The sequence below is a fragment of the Notamacropus eugenii genome, chromosome 5 (assembly GCF_028372415.1).
Source record: "Notamacropus eugenii isolate mMacEug1 chromosome 5, mMacEug1.pri_v2, whole genome shotgun sequence".
NCBI lineage: Eukaryota > Metazoa > Chordata > Mammalia > Diprotodontia > Macropodidae > Notamacropus > Notamacropus eugenii.
Window position 1 is genome coordinate 275,112,857 of NC_092876.1, and position 13,616 is coordinate 275,126,472.

The window sequence follows — 13,616 nt, forward strand, 5'->3', positions numbered from 1 at the left end:
TTGTAGTATCTATCTAGTACCAATCTAGTAATGCTATATCTAGTGATGTGTTAATACACTTTATGATTTGTATTGAGGTAGGGAGTAAGTACATCAATGGCATCATTACAGAAACTAAAGGAGTTTGTAATGTACCCCCAAAGGTCATTCTGAAAGGGGAGCTCCAGAAATGCTTTTGCAAAGACAGCATAATTTCAAAGCATGTCCAGCTTCCCAAGGTAACTGCCTTGAAAGGGACCTATCAGGCGTTTGAAAAATGCTGGGTGGATTCAATCATTGCAAATCTTAACTCCTGGAATATTTCCCTATAGCAGCAATCGTAAAAGTCTCAAAATAAGGTCTAACTGTGGTCACATCTCTCCCCCACCCCCAAATAGCATGTGTTGTTTTTAGAGTACAGTACAGGGTAAGAGAGAAGGGAAAAGTCCACTTCCTATTGTTCAGGGAAAATTGCTTGTTTAAGTGCTGAGGAGATGAGAAGTAGTGCAAAAAGAGACCAGTAGAGGGAAGTAGCAATCCAGGCCCTGGGACACACTGATGGGAAAGACAAAGGGAAGTTTATAGCTATAGTGCTAGAGAACTCTTCAGACCCTTATTTTGCCTATGGGGAAACTGAGGCCCATGGAGGTAAAGTGACTTGCCCAAGGTCATACAGGCATCAGAGGCAGGCTGTGAAGGTAGGTTCTCTGACTGCTGAGCCTAAGAGTTTTCTGCTGTACCATACTGCCCCCACTGACTTGGGGCCCAAATAGCTGTGATCTCTTACAAGTGCTAAATGGTATAGTGCTAACTGTGAGGACTATAGATAGACTTTCTGAGAAAGGGAGAGCCGTGTGAGCTGAGCAGTGGGGAGAGACACAGGCAAGGTCACAGGACCTGCAGGACACATTCTGCTGTTGTTCAGTCATTTTCAGTGGTTTCTGACTCTTTGTGACTCCATCTGGGGTTTTTTTGGCAGAGTGACTAGAGTAGTTTGCTATTTCCTTCTCCAGCTCATTTTACAGATGAAGAGACTGAGGCAAACAGGGTGAAGGGACTTGCCCAGGATCACATAGCTCGGAAGTGTGTGAGGACTCATTTGAACTCAGGTCTTCCTGACTACAGGTCCCATGCTGTATCCACTGCATCCTGACTGAATTAGGGTACAGAGTAAATATTTTAACACATATTTGCTTTTTGACTTGATTTGGAAGAGTCTTGGGGCTGCCTCTGATGACCTCCGGGGAGTACTGATACAGAGACTCTGAATAGGCCCAGAGTAAAAACAGCTCATGCTACTGGATGACAATATGGTATTCTCCTTTCTATCCTTTAAGCTCTGGAAGCCACATGTACCCGGAGGACCATCCCTCCCAGCCATTCAGTAAGCCAACTTCTAGTTTCCCCTTGGAATGGCAGGCTGCAGTTGAGTGTGGATTTAGATAGACCTACAAAGCTACAAAATTAGCAAAGACCATCCTCCTCAAGTTGTTATCATGTGGGTGTCAGAAGTAGCCAGCCTGACTTTGATTTACTGGATAGGAGCATCCAGACCTTTAGAAATTAGTGGGGAAAGCTTCTGAAAAATTTATCTTTTAATTGAGATGTAAAATATTTCCATCCAGAAGAACTAATTTGGTGAGGTTCTAAAAATAAGAAATAAACTGCTCTACAAGGAAATATCCAGTGATTTTTGATACAAATGACAAGCACTAAACAAAAAATGTATGGTCCTACTACAACCTTAAGGTATAGAGTAGCTCTGCCATCTTGTGGACAAAGAGACAATTGCATCTTACAAAACCTGAAACAAGGACGTTCTTAACCTTTTTGACAGTGTGGTGAAACCTATGGATCCCTTCACAGAATAGTTTTTAAATTCATAAAGTAAAATACAAAGAAAACCAATCATACTGAAATATCACTATCAAAATATATACCTAAATTTAAGAAGTTCATGGAGCCTTGGTTAAGAACTCCTGCTCTAAAACACATTCCAGGAAACAATTCTGTATATTAAACTACTTATCACAAAGCTGGGAAATTCTAAAATCTTTTCATGTGGAAATTTTGGGACAAATCATTCAAGATAACTTTGCCGATTTCATCAGTTATCTGAAATTTTTCTTAGTAAATGTATTGCTTAAATTCTCTCCCAAACATCCTTCTTGATTCTCACCTCATTATGTATTTTGCATCTGATCTTTCCTCTCTATCCCCACAGCTACTACCCTAGTTTTTATGCTTAATAGCCTCAGGCTTAGTCTATTTAAATGGCCTCCTAACTCCTGCTTCCAATCTCCCCACCAATCCATCATGCCTACTGTTTTTCTCTTTCTTAATTAAAGCTCTGGTAATGCCACTCCTTTGCTCACACACCTTGCTTCACTGTCTGAAGGGTAAAATGCATACTTTTTAGAGTAGCATTCAAGGTCCTCCATAACGTGACTGCTGCCTACTTGTTTAACCATATTGCCAACTACTCTTCAGTATGAATTCTCAATTCAATTAAGTTCATTATTGTTTATATGTGTCCACTTTTCATGACCTCATTTAGAGTTTTCTTGGCAAAGTTCATTTTACCAATGAAGAAACTGAGGCAAACAGGGTTATGTGACTTGTCCTGGGTCATACAGTTAATAAGTGTAAGATTTGAACTCAGGAAAATGTCTTTCTGATTTCAGGTCCAGCACTCTAACCACTGTGTCACTTAGCTGCCTCTCAAGCTCAGTTCTGTTCAGTTTAATTCAACACACATTTATTGATCAGCAAATTAGGCACCATGCCAAGTACTGGAGATACAAAGACAAAAATAAAATAATCTCTTTAAGAAAATTACATGATGGGGGTGGGGCGGAGGACATATTCACATAAATATACATGAAATAGACTGAGTCACAACAAAATAGTTCCATAGGGAGCTGAGAACACTTTCAATTGGGGAGATCAAGAAAGACCTCTTTTAGGAGATAGGGGCTGAAGTATGACCCAAAGGAAGCTAGGGATTCTAAGAAAGAAGAAGGAGGGAAGGGAATACACAAGCAAAAATACAGGAGACAATGCTGTAGATAAGGAATGTTGAGTAGACAATTTGGCTAGAATGTAGAGTACATTAGGGGAAGCAATGTGTGATTAGTCTGGAAAGGTAGGTTGGAATCAGACTGTGAAGGCCTTTAAATGTCAAGGAGATCATGATAGAAAATGCCATCCACATCCAGAGAAAGAACTACGGAGTCTGAATGCAGACTGAAGCATACAATTTGTGCTCTCTCTTTTTTTGTTTTGTTTCTTCTTTCACGTGGTTCATCCCACTGGTTCCAATTCTTCTTTACAACATGACTAATATGTTTAATATGAATGTATCTGTAGAGCCTATATCAGATTGCATGCCATCTTGGAAAGGGGGAAGGAGAGGGAGTTGGAGAAAATTCCAAACTCAAAAGCTTGTGGAACTGAACGTTGAAAACTAAAAATAAATAAATTAATTTTAAAAAATAAAATCCAGTAAAAAAAAAAAAAGTCAGACAGAGTAGTTTGCATTTTATTCTTGAGCCAATGAAGCTTTTTGAATGGGGGATTGAACTAGTCAGAACTATATATATTATATGTATATATATATATGTGTGTGTGTGTGTGTGTGTGTATGTGTATATGCATGTATATGTATGATGTATATGTGTATTATGAGTATATATGTTTATATGTACACACATATATAAAATATTGGACAAGGGAGAGATTGGAAGCAGGAAGACAAAAAAAAGAATCTATTGCAATAGTTCAGGAATGCAGTGATTGGAGAATGAATTAGGATGGTAACTGTGAGTAGGGAGAAGGGGGAAGGTCCAAGTGATTTTGTAGAGGTAGAATTTATAGTACTTAACAATGTTTTAGATATGGGTGGTGAGGTCAAGTACACTGAGGTTGCCCACTTGGGCGATTAGAAGAATGGTGGTGTCCTCTAGAAAAATACAGAACTGTTCTGGGTGAAATATCTACCTTTTGAATTCATGTGGTAGGTTACTGCTGCTGAATAAACCTACTACAATGCAGAAGTTATGGAGGTAAAAGCCCAAGTCTTAACAGGCTTAAGCACAGATTTAGGAAGCAGAAAAATTACCCTGAACAAAGATTATGATAATTACCAGGCTTTTAATAGTCAGGATTACACTAGAGAGAGAGAAATAATTTTTGACGTATGATAATCTAATATATCCTCTTAGGACATAAACATTGAACAAACTAAGGGGCGAGCCAAGATGACAGAGTAAAGAATTCACCTGAGCTTTCCTCCAACTCCCTCAGAACACCTTTAAATAATGCCTCCAAACAAATTCTGGAGCAGCAGAACCCATAAAACGATGGACAATTTTCTAGCCTAAGACAACTTAGAAGGTCTGTTGCACCAAGTTGGAGTGCTGTCCAGTCCAGGGCCCTAGCAAACCAGGAGCAGATCTTGAGAATGACTGAATCAGCAGTAGCAGCAGCTGTCTTCTGAGCTCTCAGCTCACAGACAGTGCAACAACTGTTAGAAGGAGATTATAGGGGTCCTTTTGCTAGCACTCAGGACAGGACTTTGTTGTTTTGCCCATACTCAGATCCTGGTTACAGTTCTGGTGGCATTCCCAGAGCAAGGAGGAATAGTAGCACACCAGAGCTTACAGCTGCATTGGAACAGGGATCCTTAACATAGTTTCAGGACAGAAAACAGTGCTTGTGGTCACTCACAGACCAGAGTACAGGCAAGGAGAGCAATAAACACACCTCTCCTTACATCCTACCATCTTAGAAGAACTGAAAACTTACAGGTCTCTAGATGTGTCTCTGAAAACAGAGGCACAAGAACCCTGAAGCTTAGGACAGTGGGCCCTCCACCCTCGAGGCTGAGTGCCACTTTAGCAAAAAGTTTAAAAGTCAAGAACTATGTTGGAAAAATGAGCAACAGGAGAAAAAATTCTGACTATAGAAAGTTGCTATGGTGATGAGGAAGATTGAAACACACACTCCATAGAAGACCACAGAGTCAAAGCTCCTATATTCATAACCTCAAAGAAAAATATGAATTGGTCTCAGGCAATGGAATAGCTCAAAAAGGATTTTAAAACTCAAGTAAAAGAGCTAGAAGAAAAATTAAGAAGAGAAATGAGAGTGATGCAAGAAAATAATTAAAAAGGAGTCAACAGCTTGGTAAAGAAGGCACAAAAATTCAGAAGAAAATGACACCTTAAAAAACACAATAGGCAAAATAGGTACAAAAATCCAATGAGGAGAAAAATCCCTTGAAAAGCAGAATTGACCAAATGGGAAAAGAGACACAAAAATTCACTGAAGAGAAGAACTCCTTAAAAAGTAGAATTGGACAAATGAAAAGGAAGTGCAAAAAAAAACTGAAAAGAATTTTTTAAAAAATTAAATTGAGCAAGTGGGATCTAAAGACTCTATGAGGTATCTGAAATGAAAAGAATAAAAAATAGGAGACAACGTGAAATCTCTCACTGGGAAAACAACTGATTGGAAAAATAGGTCCAGGAGAGATAATTTTAAAATTATTAGACTTCTGAAAGCCATGATAAAAAGAAAGAGCTTAGACATCATCTTTCAAGAAATTATCAAGGAAAACTGGTCTGATATTCTAGAGCCAGATGGTAAAATAGCAATGGAAAGAATCCACCAATTGCTTCCCAAAAGAGATCCCAAAATGAAAACTCCCAAGAATACTATAGCCAAATTCCAGCTCAAGGAGAAAATATTACAAGCAACCAGAAGCAATGCAAGCATCATGGAGCCACAGTCAAGATAACACAAGAATTGGTAGCTTCTATATTAAATCATCAAAGAGCTTGGAATATGATATTCTGGAGACCAAAGGAGCTAGGATTATAACAAAGAATCACATATCCAGCAAAATTGAGTATAATTCTTCAGGGCGTGAAAATGAACATTCAGTGAAATTAATGACTTTCAAGTATTCCTGATGAAAAGGCCAGAGCTGAATAGGAAATTTGACTTTCAAATACAAGATTCAAGAGAAGCATAAAAAGGTAAAATGGAAAGGGAAATCATGAGGGACTTAATAAGGTTAAAATGTTTACATTTATATATGGAAAGATGGTACTGGTATCTCATAAGAACTTTCTCATTTTTAGGGCAGTTAGAAGGGGTATATATAGACAGAGAACACAGGTGTGAGTTGGATATGATGGGATAATATCTAAAAAATAAAACTGAGGGGTGAGAAGGAGGAATGCATTGCCAAAAATGGAAAGAGAGAAGTAGAATGGGGTAAATTATCTGACAGAAAAAAGCACAAAAGAGAGAAAGATGGATGGCAGGGAACACTTGAATCTCACTCTCATTAGAATTGGCTCAAGGAGACAATAGCACACACACTCAATTGGATATAAAAATATATCTTACCCTATAGGAAAATAAAGGGGGACTGGATAAGAGAAGAGTCATGTTCATAGTAAGGAAGGTGGATTGGGGAAGGTGGTAGTCAGAAGCAAAACACTTTTGAGAAGGGAAAGGGTAAAAGGAGGGAGAGAATAGAATAAACAGGAGGGAACTAGGATGGAGGAAAATACAGTTAGTAATCATAACTGTGAAAAAAAATGTTGAAGCAAATTTCTCCAATAAAAACTTCATCTCTCAAATATACAGAGAAATGAGTTAAATTTATGGGAATAAGAGCCATTCCCCAATTGATAAATGATTTTAAAAAATGAACAGTCAGTTTTTGAATAAAGTAATCAAAGTTGTCTATAGCCACATGAGAACATGCTCTAAATCACTATTGATTACAGAAATTCATGTTAAAACAATCTAAGGTATTACCTCATACCTATTAGACTGGCTAATAGGATAGAAAATTACAAGTGTTGGAGGGTATATGGGAAAATATAGACACTGATGCATTGTTGATGGAGTTATGAACTAATTCAGCCATTATGTAGAGCAATTGGGAACTATGCCCAAAGGCCTATAAAACCATATATATCTTATGACCTAACAATAACACTACTAGGTCTGTATACCAAAGGAGATAAAAAACAAAAAAGGAAAAGGACCTATATGCACAAAAATATTTGTAAGTGTTCTTTTTTGGTGGCAAAGAACTGGAAATTGAGGAGATACCCATCAATTGGAGAATGGCTGAACAAGTTGTGATATAATGTTGTGATGGAATACTATTGTGCTACAAGAAATGATGAGTTAAATGCTCTCAGAAAAACCTGGAAACAATTACATGAATTGAGGCAAAGTGAAATGAATAGAACCTGAAGAAAATCATATACAGTAACAGCAATACTGTAAGATAATCAACTGTGAATAACTTAGTTATTCTCAGCATTACAATGATCCAACACAACTCTGAAGGACTTATTGTGAAAAATGCCATCCATCCCCAGAGAAAGAATTGATGGAGTCTGTATATAGATTGAAGCGTACTTTTTTTAAATTTTTCTTTTTAAAAAAATTTGGTCCACGTTTTCTTTCACAACACGACTAATATGGAATTATGTTCTGTGTGACTACACATGTATAACCTTTATCAAATTGCTTGCCTTCTCAATGGGGGATGGGTAGGAAAGGAAGGAGAGAATTTGGAACTCAATTTTAAAAACAAACATTGAAAACTGTTTTTACATGTAACGAGGGAAAAATAAAATACAAAATAAAAAAATAAAGGCTAAAGAAATTGAATAAATTTAATTAAACAGAATCATAATCTCATACATCCCCTACGGAAATAAACCAAGTTAAACAGACTCTGTGGGTAAACTAAATCAGATTAGAGATTAAACTGTATTTAGAGGGTCCACAGTGGGCTGACTGAGAGGGGAGATTTACATGCCTCAAAAATAATGACAGAGTCAGTCAATAGAATCCCTTCATAGATAGTTAGCTGTATCATCTTGGGAAACTCAAAGCTTCCCTATATAAAATATAAAAAGTCTTCCCTTAATGTTGATTATCATCCTATGAATCAGGTTTTAGCTAAGTGAGGTTAATAGTAACAAGACAGGCTTTAGTGAGCCAACATATTCCAGGAGGAATGGCATAATAAAAATTAATGAAAAGAAATCAACAATGAAAAATTATTATCATATAACATAAGACAAGAGATGTGTTTAAGGGGAAAAGAAATGAACTCTGCTTTGGACCTGATGAGTTTAAGATGCCTGTGGATCATCCAGAAAAAGATGTCCAACAGTCAGTTGGTGATGAAATGAGAACTGAATATGTAGATTTGAGAGCTTTATGCATAGAGATAATAAATACAGGGTAGCTGCTGGAAATGCCAAGACAGTGTAAAAAGGGAAGAGAAGCGGAACCAGGAGTTAGCCTTGAATAACACTAAGAATTAGTATATGAAATGTGTATGAAAATCCAGCAAAGAAGACTGAAGAAGTTATCAGACCAATAGGAGAAAAATCAAAAGCATCAGTCACAAAAAATTGAAGCAGGGAAGTTTGTAGGAGAAGGGAATAGTCAATAGTAATAAAAACTGAGGAAGTGTTGAGAATGAAAACCGAGAAAAGGTCAATGGATTGAACTATTTAGGAGATCTTTAGTAACCTTGCAGAGGGCAGTTTCAGTTGAGTAGTGGGTCTGAAGCCATTTTGTTAGAACTGGAAAAGTGAGTGGGAAATAAGGAAATGGAGACAATCCTCTGTTGCAGTCAGATAATGGATGTATGGTATGGACAATACCACCTCTACATCTTTCCTTGTGCTATTTTATTGGCCTAAAATGCTTTCTTCTCTGTATCTGTTCTGATACTACTCACCTTTCAATGCTCAGCTATTTTGTCTCTTCTTGAAAGCCTTTCATGATAATCCCACTACATAATGATTGCTTATTCTTTGAATTGCTTCAGCATTCATTGTTGGCATTCTATCTTTAACACTATTGAAATGGATTATGTTCCAAAAGTCCATTTTGTAAGTAGGTTTGTTGGCCATCTCAATATACTTGACCTTAGAAACAAATAGAAACCATAGCTAGGTCTTTAAGATAGCCCATTTAATGCATATTATAATTGACTTAATGAAAATGTGAAATAAAAAATAGGAAGAAATTGTTTCACTAATGAAATGGAATGTAAGATTGTTTATCTTGAATATTGTTATTTGAGGAAAATAGGGTTAATGAGAGAATGATAAAAAGATTGCAACTTTATAATTTTATAACTTTAAGAGCCTTTCAAGGATAATATCATTGATTCTATACTATATCGAGTTTATCTTTCTTAAAATTATTGCTTCTTTTTTTCTTCCTATAGGTGTATCAGCAGTACTAAGTTTATAGTTTGTCATGATTAGGGCAGGTTATGTCTTCACAGATAGAACATGGAATTCTGAATAATGAAAAGAATGAAAGATGAGAGAAGTTCCAGGAGTCAACTTGAAAAAGTTGGAGGGGAGAGGGAAGAAGAAAATTAAGGATTAAAAACGTTTTTGTATATAAGAGATGACCTGGGATGATATTAAGTGACATGTCAATGAAAAATACTTTAAATGGACACAGAAGTAAAAGTAATTATCTCTCCTCCCCAACTCCTGGGAGTGAAGAAAGAAGAGGAGTTTTTAGGGAAATAGATTTTCAGTCAGCCTTTTGGGGAAATAGATATCTGTGTTTGAATCATGACTCTGCTATTTGTTACCTATGTAACCTTGGGTAGGTCACTTAAAGTCTCTGGGTCTCCATGTTCTCATCTGTGAAATGAAGCATCTAAGTAGACTAAATATTCTGATTCTAATGGAATTCCTAATGTTTGCCAGCAGGTGGCATTGTGGATCAAGGATAGTTTGGTTGATTTGTTGTCTTAAGATGAGGCAAGAGGTATTCAAAATTTAGGGAATGCCAGTAAGCAAGCATTTGGTCATAAGGAGTCATTTATTAGGTGGGTTCCTCTGTAGAATATGGAAACTTGTGGGTTCTCTTCTGGGGTCAGTCACCTGTTTTCTTAATATCTTTGGACAACATTTTTCTATAACTCAGTCCAATTATGAAATAAATTTAACAATTTCCCTTTATAGGAGTTGGAGAAACTGTTGGTAAAGGGCTTTGAAATTATTTGGTACAAGATAAGAGGAGCAAAAAAATCTTTTGGAAGTGCATTCTTTCATTTAACCTTCACCAAACATTTATTGAATATCATTACACATAAGAAACTGTAGTAGACATAGTAGAAAATACAAAGATGCATAAGACTTACTCTTTGTCCTCAAAGAGCTCAGAATCATAGATATTGCAAAGAGGCAGCTAGTTGGCAGAGAGAAGAGAGCACTTGGCCTGAAGTCAGGAAGACCTTAGTTTAAATCTGGCCTTATACATTTATTAGCTTTGTGACCCTGGGCAAGTCACTTAACCTCTGCCTCAGTTTCCTTGACTATAAAATGAGCACAATAATAACATTCACAAGCTTTTGGTGGATCAAATGAGATAATATTTGTAAAATGCTTAGCACAGTTCCTGGCATATAGTAGGTACTTAATAAATGCTTATTTTCTTCTTTTAGAGTTGTAAGGGACCTCAGAGATAATTTAGTTTAAACTTCTTCATTTTACAAATGAAGAAACTGAGATCCATGAAAGTTAAGTGATTTGCCCAGTGTCTCTTAGGTAGTAACTGGCAGAGCTTAGATTTGAACCCAGATCCTATGATTCCAAATCCAGTCCACTGTTCACTGCACTGATAAAGCATATATTCAAATAAAATAGCAAAAAGCAGCATTTGATAAATGCCATAAAGTGGTATCAAATGCTTCAGAGATTTCAGAAAAGAGGGTGACTAATTCAAGTTGGGGTGACCAGGGAGGAGAAGGTGGCATTTAAAATGATGGGCAGGATATCAGTTAGGGGAGTCCTGGCGAGAGAGCAGGCATGCAAGGTGGAGAGAATTGTAAAGACACAGCAATGGTAAAGCTCAGGGCATGATCCTCAATCTCAATGAAAAGTAGTCCATTTGAGATGAGCATATTGGGGAAGTAGTGGTACGTTTGGCTGGAAAGGTGACTTTGGGCCACATTGGGAAGGAGCTTATTTGACAGCAAATACTCATCAAATATTTTTGAACCCAGAGTGACATGAGAAAAGAGCTGCAGGAAAATTAATCTTATCATGGATCATTGGATGAATTGAGAAAGAGTGGAGGGAAGGAGATCAGAGAGGAAAACATAGTAATAGTTGGTGAAGTAGCAATGAGAGCTTGAACTAAGGAGGTAGCAACGGGAATAGAAGGAAGAACATGATAAAGCAGACGTTGGGAAAACAAAATGAGATTTGAGAACTGATTGAGAACTGAGCATGAGGGAAGGAGAATGGACAAAACTGAAAAAAATGACTTTACGCTTAAGTAACAGAACCAAGGTAGTACCATTAACAGAAATTATGAAATTAGGAGGAAGATCAGGACTACAGGGAAGAAGATGAGTTGTCTTTGAAAATGTTTGAATATGTTGAGTTTTAAGTTCTAGCAGAACATTGAGGTGGAAAGCTCCCATAGGTAGTTGGAGAGGTAAATCTAGATCTCAACGAAGCTGTTGTGGTTGGAGAGAGATTTGGGAATCATTCACAAATGAGTGAAAGGTGTGGAAGTGGGGAAAAGGGAGAGATAGACGGAGGAGAGAGAAGAGGTCTCTGGATCCAACTTTGGGGAACAGGTAGGGGAAAGAAGAGTCGGAAAAAGAAATAAGAGGGGACCTAAGATAATTCAAGGTCATGGAAACCAAGAGAGAAGAGAGATTTGAGCATAAAAGCCCAAATGCGGAGGTCCCATCTGAGCTTTAATTAATGTACAAATATGCATTTGCAAACACTCATCTCTTAGCTGTCCCATGTGGGAGCCCCAGTACTCTCAGGATTTCAGTGTCTTGTAACTGTTAGTCCGGGCAATCGTGAATTAGTTCTGATTATGGTGATTTTATGTGTTAATTAAATGGTTTGCTTTTCTTATTCTGAAATGTTAATTTGGGATCAATTAGGGCCCCAATGGTATATTTTTAATTTGGTTTCCTTAGAGATAAGGGAAGTAGAAACAGCCAGGATTGACAAAGGAGAGTGCATAGTAGCTCTGGCTAACTACTTTCTGTTAGGGTCAGCATCCTGCACCTCTCATCCCAACCCCTCCCACCTCTCTGTAAATTTTATAGTTGGAGTCCTCTTGTCTGGGGAATTTAGCAGCGTCCCTGGGAGTCTAGAATTCCTGTGTCTTATTCTACTGTAACTTGTATTTTTCACAAAACAGCCCTTTGGAGACTTAGCAGTGAACTGTTCCAATGTTCCCCTTCCATCCCACTCCTCAGTAACCTTCCCTTGTGGCAAAGAAAGACAATTAAGCAAAAATAAAGCAAAATAAAACCTCAAGAGAGTGACAATATCTGAACATATATACCAATTTCTTTGTTAGTATTTTCCTGCCTTTCTGCTCTAAGGCAAGAGGAATACTTCATTATCTCTTCTTTGAGATCTTCACTTGTTTTTCATTTCTCTGAGTTCTGTTCCCTCTCAATTATCTTTTATTCACATTATTGTTTTCATTGTGTATATTGTTCTTTTGAGTCTGTTTATTTTACTCTGTATCAGGTCATATAAATTCTTTCCACATTCCTCTGAAATTCTTATATTTGTCATTTCTTATTGCTTGATAATATTTCATTCCATTCATATTCAGTATCACTATTTTAAACCCAACTGAATGATACCAACTTTGTTTCCAGTTCCTTGAGACCACAGAGTTTGAAGTCATGAACATTTTATTATATATTGATCTTTGACCTCCTTGGTATTTTCACCCAGTTTTAGGACCACTTTGTTTAAGAACATAAACAGTTTGATCACTTTCAAATCAATATCCAGAATGGTTGAACCAATTCACGGCTCTACCCACAACTACTATATTCTTTGTTGTCCTTCATCTTTGAAGAGGACCAAAATGACATCACCATTGTCAAGTGAAATTTCAGTATGTTTGACTGTGGCTGATCAGACCACTATGAGCTCAGAATGCTCTACCACAGGTTGGGCACAGATAGTCCGTATGAATACTTGGGGTGGATATTCTAAATTTGTACATCCTGCATTTACTTTGTGCTGTCTCCATTCTGCTTTGCTCCAAGAGCATAGCACCTTTTCTAATGTGGCATGCCATGGTGAGCGGTCCTGTGCCAGCGTCTCCCATGTTGCACAGTCAAATCCAAAGTTCTTGAGAGAGACCTTGAGAGTGTCCCTGTATCGTTTCTTCTGGCCACCATGGGATCTCCTGCAAGTTCTCTATAAAATAGTCTTTTTGGCAAGCGTACATTTTGCATTCGAATTCAAGGAATCACAAAAGTGCTTTGTATTGTTACTCAGCATAAAACTGAATTTCATCTGCCTTCTTACATGCACTACCTATGAATTTAATGGAACATTTTTGTGCAATAGGTAATGACAAACATGAGAGAAGCATGGAAACAATGTACATGAACTGACATATAGCGAAAAAAGTAAAATCAAAGGAATAACGTACTACAGTGTTATCCACAAACAAGCATGTCTGGAGGACCTCACCATTCACAGGGAATCCTTTTTCAACTTGGTCTCTGAACTGGTTCTCCTCCATCTTCAGTGGTGAACATCTTTAATAAGTGT